Source organism: Sapajus apella, unplaced genomic scaffold, assembly GCF_009761245.1.
Source record: "Sapajus apella isolate SASKATOON/1434 unplaced genomic scaffold, GSC_monkey_1.0 scaffold61, whole genome shotgun sequence".
Classification (NCBI taxonomy): domain Eukaryota; kingdom Metazoa; phylum Chordata; class Mammalia; order Primates; family Cebidae; genus Sapajus; species Sapajus apella.
In genome coordinates, this window is record NW_022437001.1 from 11,443,984 (window position 1) to 11,457,875 (window position 13,892).

Here is a 13,892-nt window from a genome sequence, read left to right on the forward strand (position 1 = left end):
TCTAATGCAGCTGGTCCCTGTACTTGGATAAATATTAGTGTAGTAAACAGTAGGGTTAGGTTCCTAATTAACCTCCTTGAAAATTTGTCAGTCAGTCTCTTTGGAGCTAGGATTATTACACTATGCTAGAAAACACAGCATCCAACCAATTCTTAACATCCCTGTTACCAGATCACTAGTTCGTGCCCCACTGCGTCTTGCCTGGCCCTTGTGATGGCCTCCCCACTGGCCCCGTGTTCCTTACTCTTGCTCTTCATCCTGCGCAAGTCATAGTGTCCATCTCAAAGCCCAAGTCAGACCTTGTTATTCTTCCTGATTCCTGACCATGATTGACAAGACTCTGCATAATCTGATCCCTAGCTACTTCCCTAACCTCGTTGCCTCTCCCCTTTTCCCTCTCTACTCCAGCCTCAGTGATCTTCCTGCATTACTTTAACATATTGCGTGTGCCCCAAGCTCAAGGACTTTGCACTTTCTGATCCCTTTGATTGGAATGCTTTTCCACTCCTGCTTGTGTTTTCATCTCATTGGCACCCTGAAGAGAGGCCCTCCTACTCCCCTAGCCCATCATCCTTTGTCCCCTTATTTTTTTTTTTTTGGCACTTGCCACATGACACATGAAATTTTTAATTGTGTCTTTGTGAGAGCAGTGGCTTTATCTGTTTTCTGCATGACTCAGTTCCAGCAGCTAAAGTGGTGTGTGCCATGTAAATGGTGCTCAATAAATACCTGACGAATGAATAAATGTGGTAATTTCACATGTAGAGTCTCCGGGAAAGAATATATAGATAGAATCTTTTGGAGTCTACTTGGAGAATCCAACTTTACGTACAAATGAGAAAGACATAACTGATCTGCTACATTTCTAGATACCCAATGAGATTTTCATTTAAAAAAGGAAGTACTCCCTCCAAGCTACAGAAATCAACATTCACACAATCCTATTCCTGCTCTGAGTCACCTTATTATGCTGGAAACTCAAGTCACACACATTACAAAGAAGAAAAACTTTCCAATCTCTTTTTCATTATTGCTATGGTTTGAATGATGGTGTGCCCTCCAAATTTTACGTTGAAATCTAATCCCTAATGTAACAATACTAAGAGGTGTGGCTTTTGAGAGGTGATTAGGAGACTCTGCCCTCAGGAATGAGATTAGCACCCTTGTGAAAAGGCTTAGGGTTAAAGGGAGTGCTCTCTTGCCCATCTGTTCCTTCTACCACATGAGGAAACAGTGTTCTTCCCCTCTGGAGCCTGCAGCAACAAGGCGACATCTTGGAAGCAGAGAACAGCCCTCACCAGACATCAATTCTGCAAGTGCCTTGATCATGGAATTTTTAGCCTGCAGAATCATGAGAAATAGAGTTCTACTGTTTATAAATCACCCAGCCGGTGATATTTTGCTATAGCAGCACAAAAGGATAAAGACAATTATACATCTTCACTCCTCAAGCTTAAAATAGATAAATTCAGAAAGAATTTCAAATATGATGCTTTTTTGAATTTTTAACACATTTTATTGATGCTGCTGGCTTTTTGCAGTTCTCTTAATTACTATTATGAAGGTATATGAAGAGGCAGATGCCTTGGGAAGCTAGTGAAGCCAAAATCCCAGAGCTTCTCACTTGCATAGACTCCTGTGAGGGCTGGGAATTTCTGTCATGAATTTGAAGGGTTTTGTTTTCCTCTCTTAGAGTGTTCCTCTTTATCCAGCTGCACTCAGGACACATTTCCATGTAAGCAATTCTAGTACATTGTCCAGAAATATCCAGAAGTAAGGCATCTAAATATTCCAGCTTCCAATAATTTATCAGAATTTTTCTTTTGATGGTGAGTATTCAGAATGTCCCATTTTGTATTTGTAGTTTTTAAATTCATTTTTGTTTTTTTGGTAATAGATTATTTATTTATTTATTTTGTATTATACTGTAAGTTCTGGGATATGTGTGTAGAACGTGTAGGTATACATGTGCCATGGTGGTTTGCTGCATCTACCAACTTGTCATCTACATTAGGTGTTTCTTCTAATGCTATCCCTTTCGTAGCCCCCAACCCTCCAACAGGCCCCAATGTGTGATGTTCTCTTCCCTGTGTCCATGTGTTCTCATTGTTCAGCTCCCACTTATGAGTGAGAACATGCGGTATTTGGTTTTCTGTTCCTGTGTTATTTACCTGAGAATGATTGTTTCCAGCTTCACATGTTCCCAAAAAGGACAAGAACTCATCCTTTTTATGGCTGCATAGTATTCCATGGCATATTTGTGCCATATTTTCTTTATCCAGTCAATCATTGATGGGTATTTGGGTTGGTTCCAAGTCTTTGCCATTGTGAACAGTGCTGTAATAAACATATGTTTGCATGTGTCTTTATAATAGAATGATTTATAATCTTTTGGATATATATCCAGTAACGGGATTGCTGGATCAAATGGTATTTCTCTTTCTAGGTCCTTGAGGAATCGCCACACTGTCTTCCACAATGGTTGAACTAATTTACACTTTCACCAACAGTGTAAAAGCATTCCTATTTCTCCACATCCTTTTTAGCATCTGTTGTTTCCTGACTTTTTAATGATCTCCATCCTAAGTGGTGTGAGCTGGTATCTCACTGTGGTTTTGATTTGCATTTCTCTAATGACCAGTGATGATAAGCATTTTTTCATGTTTGTTGGCTGCATAAATATCTTCTTTTGAGAAGTGTGTGTTCATATCCTTTGCCCACCTTTTGATGGGGTTGTTTTATTCATGTAAATTTGCTTAAGTTCATTGTAGATTCTAGATATTAGCCCTTTGTCAGATGGGTAGATTGCAAACATTTTCTCCTCTTCTGCAGGTTGCCTGTTCACTGTGATGATAATTTCTTTTCCTATATAAAAGCTCTTTAGTTTAATTAGATTCTGTTTGTCAATTTTGGCTTTTGTTGCCATTCCTTTTGGTGTTTTAGTCATGAAGTCTTTGCCCATGCCTATGTGCTGAATGGTATTGCCTAGGTTTTCTTACATCGTTTTTATGGTTTTAGGTCTTACATTTAATCCACCTTGAGTTAGTTTTTGTATAAGGTATAAGGAAGGAGTCCAGTTTCAGCTTTCTGCATATGGCTAGCCAATTTTCCCAACACCATTTATTAAATGGAGAACCCCTTCCTCATTGCTTCTTTTTGTCAGGTTTGTCAAAGATCAGGTGGTTGTAGATGTGTGACGTTATTTCTGAGGCCTCTGTTCTGTTCCATTGATCTATATACCTGTTTTGATACCAGGACCATGCTCTTTTGGTTACTGTAGCCTTGTAGTATTGTTTGAAGTCAGGTAACATGATGCCTTCAGCTTTGTTCATTTTGCTTAGGATTGTCTTGGTTATATGGGCTCTTTTTTGGTTCCATATGAAATGTAATGTAGTTTTTGCTAATTCTGTTAGGAAAGTCAATGGTAACTTGATGGGGATAGCATTGAGTCTATAAATTACTTTGGGCAGTATGGCCATTTTCACAATATTAATTCTTCTTGTCCATGAGCTTGGAATGTTTTTCCATTTGTTTGTGTCCTCTCTTATTTCCTTGAGCAGTGGTTTGTAGTTCTCTTTGAACAGGTCCTTCACATCCCTTGTTAATTGTATTCCTAGGTATTTTATTTTCTTTGTAGCAATTGTGAATGGGAATTCACTGATGATTTGATTCTGTTTGTCTATTATTGGTGTATAGGCATGCTTGTGATTTTGGCACACTGGTGGTGTATTTTGAGACTTAGCTGAAGTTGCTTATCAGCTTAAGAAGATTTTGGGCTGAGATGATGGAGTTTTTAAATATACAACCGTGTCATCTGCAAACAGAGACAATTTGACTTCCTCTCTTCCTAATTGAATGACCTTTATTTATTTATCTTGCCTGATTGCCTTGGCAAGAACTTCCAATACTATGTTGAATAAGAGCATCTTTGTCTTGTGCCAATTTTCAAAGACAATGCTTCCAGCTTTTGCCCATTCAGTATGATATTGGCTGTGGGTCTGTCATAAATAGCTCTTATTATTTTGAGATACATTTCATCAATATCTATTTTATGGAGAGTGTTTAGCATTAGGGGCGTTGAATTTTATCAAAGGCCTTTTCTGCATCCATAGAGATAATTGTTGTTTTGTTATTAGTTCAGCTTATATGACAGATTACATTTATTGATCTGCATATGTTGAACCAGCCTTGCATCCCAGGAATGAAGCCAACTTGATCATGGTGGATAAGCTTTTTGATGTGCCACTGGATTTGGTTTGCCAGGAATATTGAGGATATTCACATTATATTGAGGATATTCACATTGATGTTCATCAGAGATATTGGCCTGAAATTTTCTCTTTTTGTTGTGCCCCTGCCAGGTTTTCATATCAGGATGATCATAAAATGGGTTAGGGAGGAGTCTCTCATTTTCTATTGTTTGGAATAGCTTCAGAAGCAATGGTACCAGCTCCTCTTTGTACCTCTGGTAGAATTCGGCTGTGAATCTCTCTGGTCCTGGGCTTTTTTTGGTTAGCATGCTATTAATTACTGCATCAGTTTCAGAACTTGTTATTGGTTTATTCCGAGATTCAACCTTTTCTTGGTTTTGTCTTGGGAGGGTGTATGTGTCCAGGAATTTATCAATTTCTTTAATTTTCAAGTTTATTTCTGTAGAGGTGTTTTATATTATTCTTTGATGATAGTTTGTATTCTGTGGGATCAGTGGTGATCTCACCTTTATCATTTTTTATTGTGTCTATTTGGTTCTTCTCGCTTTTCTTCTTTATTAGTCTAGCTAGCAGTCTATTTTGTAATCTTTTCAAAAAGACACCTCCTGGATTCATTGATTTTTTGGACAGTTTTTCATGTCTCTTTCTCCTTCAGTTCTGCTCTGATCTTAGTTATTTCTTGTCTTCTACTAGTTTTTGAATGTGTTTGCTCTTGATTTTCTAGTTCTTTTAATTGTGATGTTAGGGTATCAGTTTTAGATCTTTACCAGTTTCTCCTGTGGAAATTTAGTGCTATAAATTTTCTCCTAAACACTGCTTTAGCTGTGTCCCAGAGACTCTAGTATGTTGTGTCTTTGTTCCAATTGGTTTCAAAGAATTTATTCATTTCTGCCTTAATTTCCTTATTTACCCAGTAGTCATTCAGGAGCAGGTTGTTCAGTTTCTATGTAGTTGTATGGTTTTGAGTGAGTTTCTTAATCCTGAGTTCTAATTTGATTGCATTGTACTCTGAGAGACTACAATGATTTCCATTCTTTTGCATTTGCTGAGGAGTGTTTTACTTCCAATTATGTAGTCAATTTTAGAAGAAGTGTGATGTGGGGCTGAGAATGTATATTCTGTTGACTTGGGATGGAGTGTTCCATAGACGTCTAATAGATCCACTTGGTCCAGAGCTGAGTTCAAGTCCTGATATCCTTGCTAATTTTCTGTCTCATTGATCTGTTTAATATTGACAGCGGGGTGTTAAAGTATCCCACTATTATTGTGTAGGAGTATAATTCTCTTTGTAGGTCTCTAAGAACTTGCTTTATGAATCTGGGTGCTCCTGTATTGGGTACATGTATATTTAGTATAGTTAGCTCTTCTTGTTGCATTGATCTGTTTACCACTGTGTAATGCCCTTCTTTGTCATTTTGATCTTTGTTTGTTTAAAGTCTGTTTTATCAGAGACTAGGATTACAACCCTTGCCCTTTTTTGGTTTCCATTTGCTTCGTAAATATTCTGCCGCCTCTTTATTTTGAGCCCAGGTATGTCTTTGCACATGAGATGGATCTCCTCAATACAGCACACCAGTGGGTCTTGACTCTTTATCCAATTTGCCAGCCTGTGTCTTTTATCTGGGAAATTGAGCCTGTTTACATTTAAGGTTAACATTTTTATGTGTGAATTTGATCCTGTCATTATGATGTTAGCTGGGTATTTTGCCTATTGATGTATTTTCATCATCGATCATCTTTAGAATTTGGTTTGTTTTTGCAGTGGCTGGTAACAGTTTTTTCTTTCCATATTTAGTACCTCCTTCAAGAGCTCTTGTAAGGCAGGCCTGGTGGTGACAAAATATCTCAGAATTTACTTGTCCATAAGGGGTTGTATTTGTTCTTTGCTTATAAAGCTTAGATTGGCTGAATATGAAATTCTGGGTTGAAAATTGTTTTCTTTAAGAATGTTGAATATTGGCCCCCACTCTCTTCTGGCTTATAGGATTTTTGCAGAGAGATCCCCTGTTAGTCTGATGGGCTTCCCTTTGTGGGTAACCTGACCTTTCTCTCTGGCTGCTCTTAACATTTTTTCTTTCATTTCAATCTTGGTGAATCTGTTGATTATGTGTCTTGAGGTTGCTCTTCTTGAGGAGTATATTTGTGGTGTTCTCTGTATTTCCTGAATTTGAATGTTGGCCTGTCTTGCTAGGTTGGGGAAGTTCTCCTGGATAACATCCTGAAGTGGGTTTTCCAACTTGGTTCCATTCTCCCTTTCACTTTCAGGTACATCCATCATATGTAGGTTTGGTATTTCCATATATTTCCATATTTTCTGTTGGCTTTTTTCATTCTTTTTTCTTGAATCTTGTCTACATGCTTTATTTCATTAAGTTGATATTCAATTTCTGATATCCTTTCTTCCACTCACTCTCTTTGGCTATTGATACTTATGTGTGCTTCACGAAGTTATCATGTTATGTCTTTCAGCTCCATGAGGTTATTTATGTTCTTCTCCAAACTGGTTATTCAAGTTAGCAGTATCTCTAACATTTTTCAAGGTGCTTAGCTTCCTTGCATTGGGTTAGAACATGCTCCTTTAGCTCAGAGGAGTTTGTTATTACTCACCTTATGAAGCCTACTTCTGCCAATTAATCAGACTCCTTCTCCATCCAGTTTTGTTGCCTTGCTGGCAAGGAGTTGTGATCTTTTGGAAGAGAAGAATCATTCTGGTTTTGGAATTTTCAGGCTTTTTGCACTTTTTTTTTCTCATCTTCATGGATTTATCCACCTTTGATCTTTAATGTTGGTGACTTTCAGATGGGGTTTCTGTGTGGATGTCATTTTTGCTGATGTTGAAGCTATTTCCTTCTGTTAGTTAGTTTTTCTTCTGACCGTCAGGCCCCTCTGCTGCAGGTCTGCTGAAGTTTGCTGGGAGTCCACTCCAGACATGGTTTTCCTGGGTATCAGCAGCAGAGGCTGCAGAACAGCAATGACTGATGTCTGTTCCCTTCTCTGGAAGTTTGTCCCAGAGGGGCACCTGCCAGATTCCAGCCAGAGTTCTCCTGTATGAGGTGTCTGTTTATCCCTCCTGGGAAATGTCAGGGATCCAGCTGAGGAGGCAGTTTGTCCCTTAGCAGAGATTGAGCGCTATGCTGGGAGATCCACTGCTCTCTTCAGAGCCAGCAGGTAGGAATGTTTAAGTCTACTGAAGCTAGGTCCACAGCCACCCCTTCCTCCAGGTGCCCTGTCCCAGGGAGATGGGAGTTTTATCTATAAGCCCCTGACTGGGGCTGTTGTCTTTCTGTCAGAGATGCCCTGCTCAGAGAGAAGGAATCTAGAGAGGCCGTCTGGCTGCAGTGGCTTTTCCAAGCTGCAGTGGGCTCCACCCAGTCTGAACTTTCAGGAGGCTTTGTTTACATTGCAAGGGGAAAACCACCTACTCAAGCCTCAGTAATGATGATGCCCCTCTCCCAACCAAGCTCGAGTATCCCAGGTTGACTTTAGACTGCTGTGCTGGCAGCGAGAATTTCAAGCCAGTGAATCTTATCTTATTGGACTCCATGGAGGTGGGATCAGCTGAGCTAGACCACTTAACTCCCTGGCTGTAGCCCCCTTTCCAGGGGTGTGAATGATTTTCTCTCACTGGTGTACCAGGTGCCACTGGGGCATTAAAAAAGCCTCCTGCAGCGAGCTTGGTGTCTGCCCAAACAGTTGCCCACTTTTGTGCTTGAAACTTAGGGCCCTGGTGGCATAGGCACCTGAGGGAATCTCCTGGTTTGCAGGTAGTGAAGACCATGGGATAAGCATAGTAACTGGGCCGAATGCACCATTCCTCATAGCACAGTTCTTCACAGCTTCCTTTGGCTACAGGACGGAGTTGCTTGACCCCATGTACTTCCCCAGTGAGGCAACACCCCACCCTGCTTCTGCTCACCCTCTGTTGACTCCACCTACTGTCTATCCAGTCCCAATGACATGAACCTGGTACTTCAGTTGGAAATGCAGAAATCACCCACCTTCTGGGTTGACCTTGCTGGGAGCTGCAGACCAGAGCTGTTCCTATTCTGCCATCTTGCCAGTCACCTAATTTCATTTTTATAAAGGGTGCCTGTGTTATATACAGTTTTTGTGTGGCAGTTGGTCTTACTTTCTCTCTAAAGTTGAAAAGTCCTTTGGGACTGAGATTGTGTTGTATACTTTCTCTATTTCCCATGCCTGGGATAAAACTGAGCTCGTGGATGAAGCCAAGCTAATGTCCTGCCCTCAGTTCTCTGCATGGATCAAAACTGGTTTTGGAGGTTGTAAAGCTTTTAGGGAAATTGCTTGTTCCTTTATGATACTTGAGGAATTAGGGTCCAATTCCAAGCATACTACTTTAAAACTAAAAGAAGGTCCATATTTGCATTATAATATTTATTTTGAAAAACATTGAACTTTTACTTCAATTAAATATTAAAAGTGTGGTTCTCCTGATTCCACAGGTATTTATCTTGAGTAAATACCTACAAGGTAATTATAGAGAAGCATCCAGAGGCTGGGTACAGTAGCTTATGCCTGTAATCCCAGGACTTTGGGAGGCCTAGGCAGGCAGATCACTTGAGGTCAAGAGTTTGCGTCCAGCCCAGCCAACATGGAGAAAACATGTCTCTAATAAAAATAAAAAAATTAGCTGGATGTGGTGCTGGGTTCCTGTAATCCCAGCTAGTAGAGAGGCTGAGGTACAAGAATCACTTGAAATTGGGAGTCAGAGGTTACAGTGAGCCAAGGTCACACCACTGCACTCCAGCCTGGGCATCAGAGTGAAACTGTGTTGAAGAAAGGAAGAAAGAAAGGAGGGAGGGAGGGAAAGAAAGAAAAAAAAGAAAGAAAGAAAGAAAGAAAGAAAGAAAGAAAGAAAGAAAGAAAGAAAGAAAGAAAGAAAGAAAAAGAAAAAAGAAGAAGAAGGAAGGAAGGAAGGAAGGAAGGAAGGAAGGAAGGAAAGAAAAGAAAGAAAGAAAGGGAAAGGAAAAGAGGGAAAGGAAAATAAAGAAAGGAAAGAAAAGAAAGAAACAAAGATCCAGGAAGATAATTTTTTAAGAAGTGAGAAAAAAATCAGGAATTTTTAATGAAGATCTAATTTGTACTTAGCTCTTTATAATAGAGACTCATTGGCTTACATCTTTTATTTTATATAATTTTACTTACCAATAATGAAATACCATAAAGCATCATTTTGATCCCAGAGGAGTATGAAGCCATTTATAATCAAATCTGAAAGAAAAAGGAACTTATTGTTTCTGATCATTCATGAGAGGTTCAGTCTATGCTATTAAGATGCAATTCTGGGGCAGATGTGATGGCTCATGCCTGTAATCCCAGCTCTTTGGGAAGCTGAGGCAGGAGAATCGCTTGAGCCCAGGAGATTGAGACTAGTGTGGGTGACATGGCAAAACTCCATCTCTACAAAAAATTTTAAAAATTAGCCAGGCATGGTGGCACACACCTGTAGTCCCAGCTACTTGGGAGGCCGAGGTGGGAGGATCACCTGAACCTAGAGAGGTCAAGACGACAATGAGCTGTGATTGCACCACCACACTCCGCCCTGGGCAATGGAGTGAGACCCTGTCTCAAAAAAAAAAAAAAAAAAAAAAAAAAAAAGATGTAGTTATGTAGAAGCATTAGTAACTCAGTGTCAATTAGAAGTTTAGAAGTTTATGAGACTTGGACCATTTGTAAACTATTCGCAAAGTCAAAGGCTCTGTAAACATCAATAAATGCTGCAAACAATCTTGTGTCAGTCAGATCTTGTGCTAGATTTCTCCTGCTGGATTTCTCTACCAGGAGAAATCACAAGGAGATAAGTGCCACAGGAATGATCAGTAGTGAAACAATTGTGACTAAAATTCTCTATGCTTCTCATGCAGACTGGCAGTATAAAAAGCACATACTTGCAATTTCTCAAGGAGGAAAGTGGCATAGTCTGTTGACTAAAAATCTGGAAATTAATAGATGAATAATGTGGAGATTTTGAGATAGATTGCACAGGTGCCATCCAAATGGAGCCATACACACCAAGAAGTTGATGGGAGAAAAATAACTGTAAGAATTAGAAAACTCCAGTCAGAGATATGGTGGCAGGAAATCTTCCCTGATTGTTTTAATGAGGCTCAGTGTTTCCATCAAATGTTCCACATGACAGCACATAACTAGGAGATAATTTGAGAGGGCCCGGATCAAAGAAGCTTGCGGCAGTTGCTGTTGGCAGTCTCTATTGGCATTTTGAAATGACAGCCTCTCTGGTAACTGTCCAAATCTGGGTTCATGTCTACATTGCTATGTTTAAGCCAACTGCATTCTTAACCCACGCTTGGCCCTTGTCACCATCTCTATTACCAGGGCCTCCTACAAGTTTTATTTTACTAAAGGATTTGGAAAGGCATTCACAAACTTATAAAAACATTAGTATTGCATAAGCTACCTGGTGGCTTCTATAATATTTCCATCTGCCATCTGCCTTTGTAACCTGGCCAGGGAATTTTCACCTAATTGCCATTTCAAATAAGGAATTCTAAAAAGCAATGATTGTAACTGTCTAATATATAAATGACAAAAAGTCACTTTCATTTTTTTGTCAGTCCACTGATATGAGAAGTGCATGTGTGTATTTGTGTGTGTGTGCATACATGCACACACACACACACACACACACACACACATATATACATATGCTTTTCAGGAACAAAGTCACTAATGGAATTTGACTACCTCCATTCCACCCTGCTGTTTTCAATTACACAAACTCATTAGCTAAATTATAAGAACAAGATAGCTGTAGAATTGCTACAATGATGATTAAAGTGAAAGTGAAAGATTACTTTTTACCCGGCTCAAAATATTCACCTTGAAATTACTAGTGGATAGAAGAAGCTAACTAACATACTATATTATCTTAAAGGTTGCCCTGAATAAAAACCATCATTTGAAGAGTCCCCATAACTAACTGAGGAAAGTGGTATTTTTGAGATGAGAAACGTCCTCAAATTATGCTATGTAGTGATAAGAAATTGGCTCTTTCTGGCCATCTTCTGTGTCACCCTGTCATTCACCACCGTATGCAATTGGCTAGTTTCCTCCACTGTCTGTCATTATTTTCCTCCTCCTACCTCTTTCCTTTTCCTAATGTAGTTCCCTTGCTTTGATTCTCCTTTCCCCTCTGCCGCATCCATACCATAGCATTAACAGCATCACCTAAAATTCATACTGGCTTTCATTGTTCAAGGTGATGAAATGGCCGGGTCAGTCATTTCTGATTGTTTTCTATCCCCAAACACATGAGGGATGTAGCAGGCAGTCCCATCAACATCCACCGCTTTCTATAGCACTAATTTTAAGAGGTAGAGAAGGGCATATCAGATTCTCCAGTGAAAAGGAAACTTTGTAGGTTGAAAACTCTTAAATGCTTCCAGTGACGATCTGATGAGTATGTTTCCCTACCTTCCTTCTCTGTCATGTTAGCGTCACTGCTCTAGAGCCTCACCTAATGTGGCGGCTTTAGACCAGCAACACTCACATCGCCTGGGAACTTGTTAGAAATGCAGGATCTCAGGCCTTCACCCCAGACCTACTGAATCAGAATCTGTGTTTTAATTAGATGCTCACATTAAAGTTTGGGAATCACTGTGCTCTCATGGTAGGAATATAATAAAACACAACATGTCTAATGGTATAAATGACATTCAACTGCTGATAACAACATACATAATAGAATATTATGATCTTTGGAGTAAAGCAAGCTGCTTTTTATTTCTCACATTTAATAACTGAATCTGCAACAAATCATTTAACCTTCCAGAACCTCAGTTAACTCATGTATAAAATGGAGATTATATCTGTCTTACAGAGAACATGCACATATGATTTTTAGGACAATACCAGTCTTAGAGTGTGTGTGCAGTAATTTTTTACTACTTAGGGTTAAAACTATTATTATTTAATCAACTTGGCTTCATGTGTTCAAAAAAATACTATTTAGATCAAGTTACAAAAGCATGCTTCTCATCTTCCCGAAGCCTACAACATAAAATGAGCAATAACTATATGGGCAATTGCAAAAAAAAAGGCAATATGCTGACAAGATAACATATTCATTCAAATCTGTTTATGCTAAAATTTTAGTGAGCGTGAGCTTGGGTTTATTAGTCTGACCCATTGATTAAATAGCATTATTTGAGTCATAAACTACAAAATCAGAAAACCACTAAGAGATGACGAGATTAAAACATCCACCAAACAAGAAATACGTCAAGGAGGAGTCAAAAAATTTGATTCCAGAGAGGCTTTATGCTGCTAGATATACATTTTTATCAAAACACCAACTTAATTGTTAATAGAATTTTTAATTTTCTATTATAATCTGAATTGGCTAAAACAAATAGTTCCTTATAAGCTCAAACTAAACATTTAATTAAACCTACCAAGCATAAGTGGCATATTTTTTATCCTGTCCCTTAAGCAGAAGTCTGAAAAGGCCTTTTGCTCTTTGTTAATTGAAAAATAAATGGGTCTCCAGGAGAACAGAGTCATCTCTTTTGAACAATTAATCCACCATGCAGTTGCACAATTTATATCTATTCTAGGTACCAGCTCTTGTCATTGCTTAATCTGAAAATTAGGAGTAGAAACTCTAAATAAATAAAAGATTATTTTTTAAGGTATTTCAAAGTCTTATTTTTAGTACTCTGCATTCGACCCCAATCTCCAATTTAACTTCATTATGTTTAAAAATATAATTTTGAGAAAAGATTATTTATATTGTTTTCAGACAGTTCTTTTGGACTGCCTTTCCAGTAATTAAGGGACAACTGTGAGGCCATGCAAGGTGGCTCACTCCTGTGATCCCAGCACTTTCGGAGGCCATGGCAGGAAGATCACTTGAGGTCAGGTTGCAATGAGCTGAGATCATGCCAGGGCACACCAGGCTGGGTGACAGAGTGAGACCTGAGACCCTGTATCAAAAAAAAAAAAAAGAGAGGTAACTGTGAGTCTTTCCCTAAATTTTTTCATCTGTCCCCTTTCTAACATGTTTCAATTATTGAACTTAGATGTCCAAATAATCAAAACCCATTACCAACTGGCTTTTACTAAAATCACTTCTTCACTTTCTCAATAGTTATATTAAAATGACTAACATTCTTTATCTGTTTATTAATGTTTCAATATTAGCAACTTTCATTAAATTAGCTAAACCAAATAACATTCTGGTACATAAAAATCAATTTGAAATAAACAGTAATATGATCCTTTTGTAGTTCATGAGCATGATGAGTGGGTGTTCACATATATACGTGAGATGTGCCACCCTCTGAACCTTGTTGCAATGTAGGCACATTACCTGTATGACCTGAAAAAAAAAGAAATATATATTAATAAAATAAAGTAGTTAATTATTTGAGGTTTGAAATAGACTTTGGTAGAAATTCAGTTGGAAATTCAAAGACTGTATAATAGAAACAAGTTATGATCTGTAATTTACAATACAGAAATCTCTTAACATATTATTTATTTAGAACAGTACTGAAGGTCACAAGTACTGTCTAGATAACCTGTAAAGCCAAGAATTAACTAGAAACCCAGTCATGGATAAAGCTCTGAAGTTGAATTACATTATAAAATAGAACGTGATTCACTTTGAGTTATCAAACAAACATAATTTATGAGTTC

The 13,892-nt window shown here is 38.5% G+C and overlaps 1 non-coding gene across 1 annotated transcript; it reads left to right on the forward strand.

The window, feature by feature from the left end:
* Window positions 1-13,468: 13,468 nt before the first annotated feature.
* LOC116529088 lies at window positions 13,469-13,573 on the forward strand. Its single transcript, XR_004259379.1, has one exon. It is a non-coding gene; the product is annotated as a small nucleolar RNA U13 (small nucleolar RNA).
* Window positions 13,574-13,892: the final 319 nt, after the last annotated feature.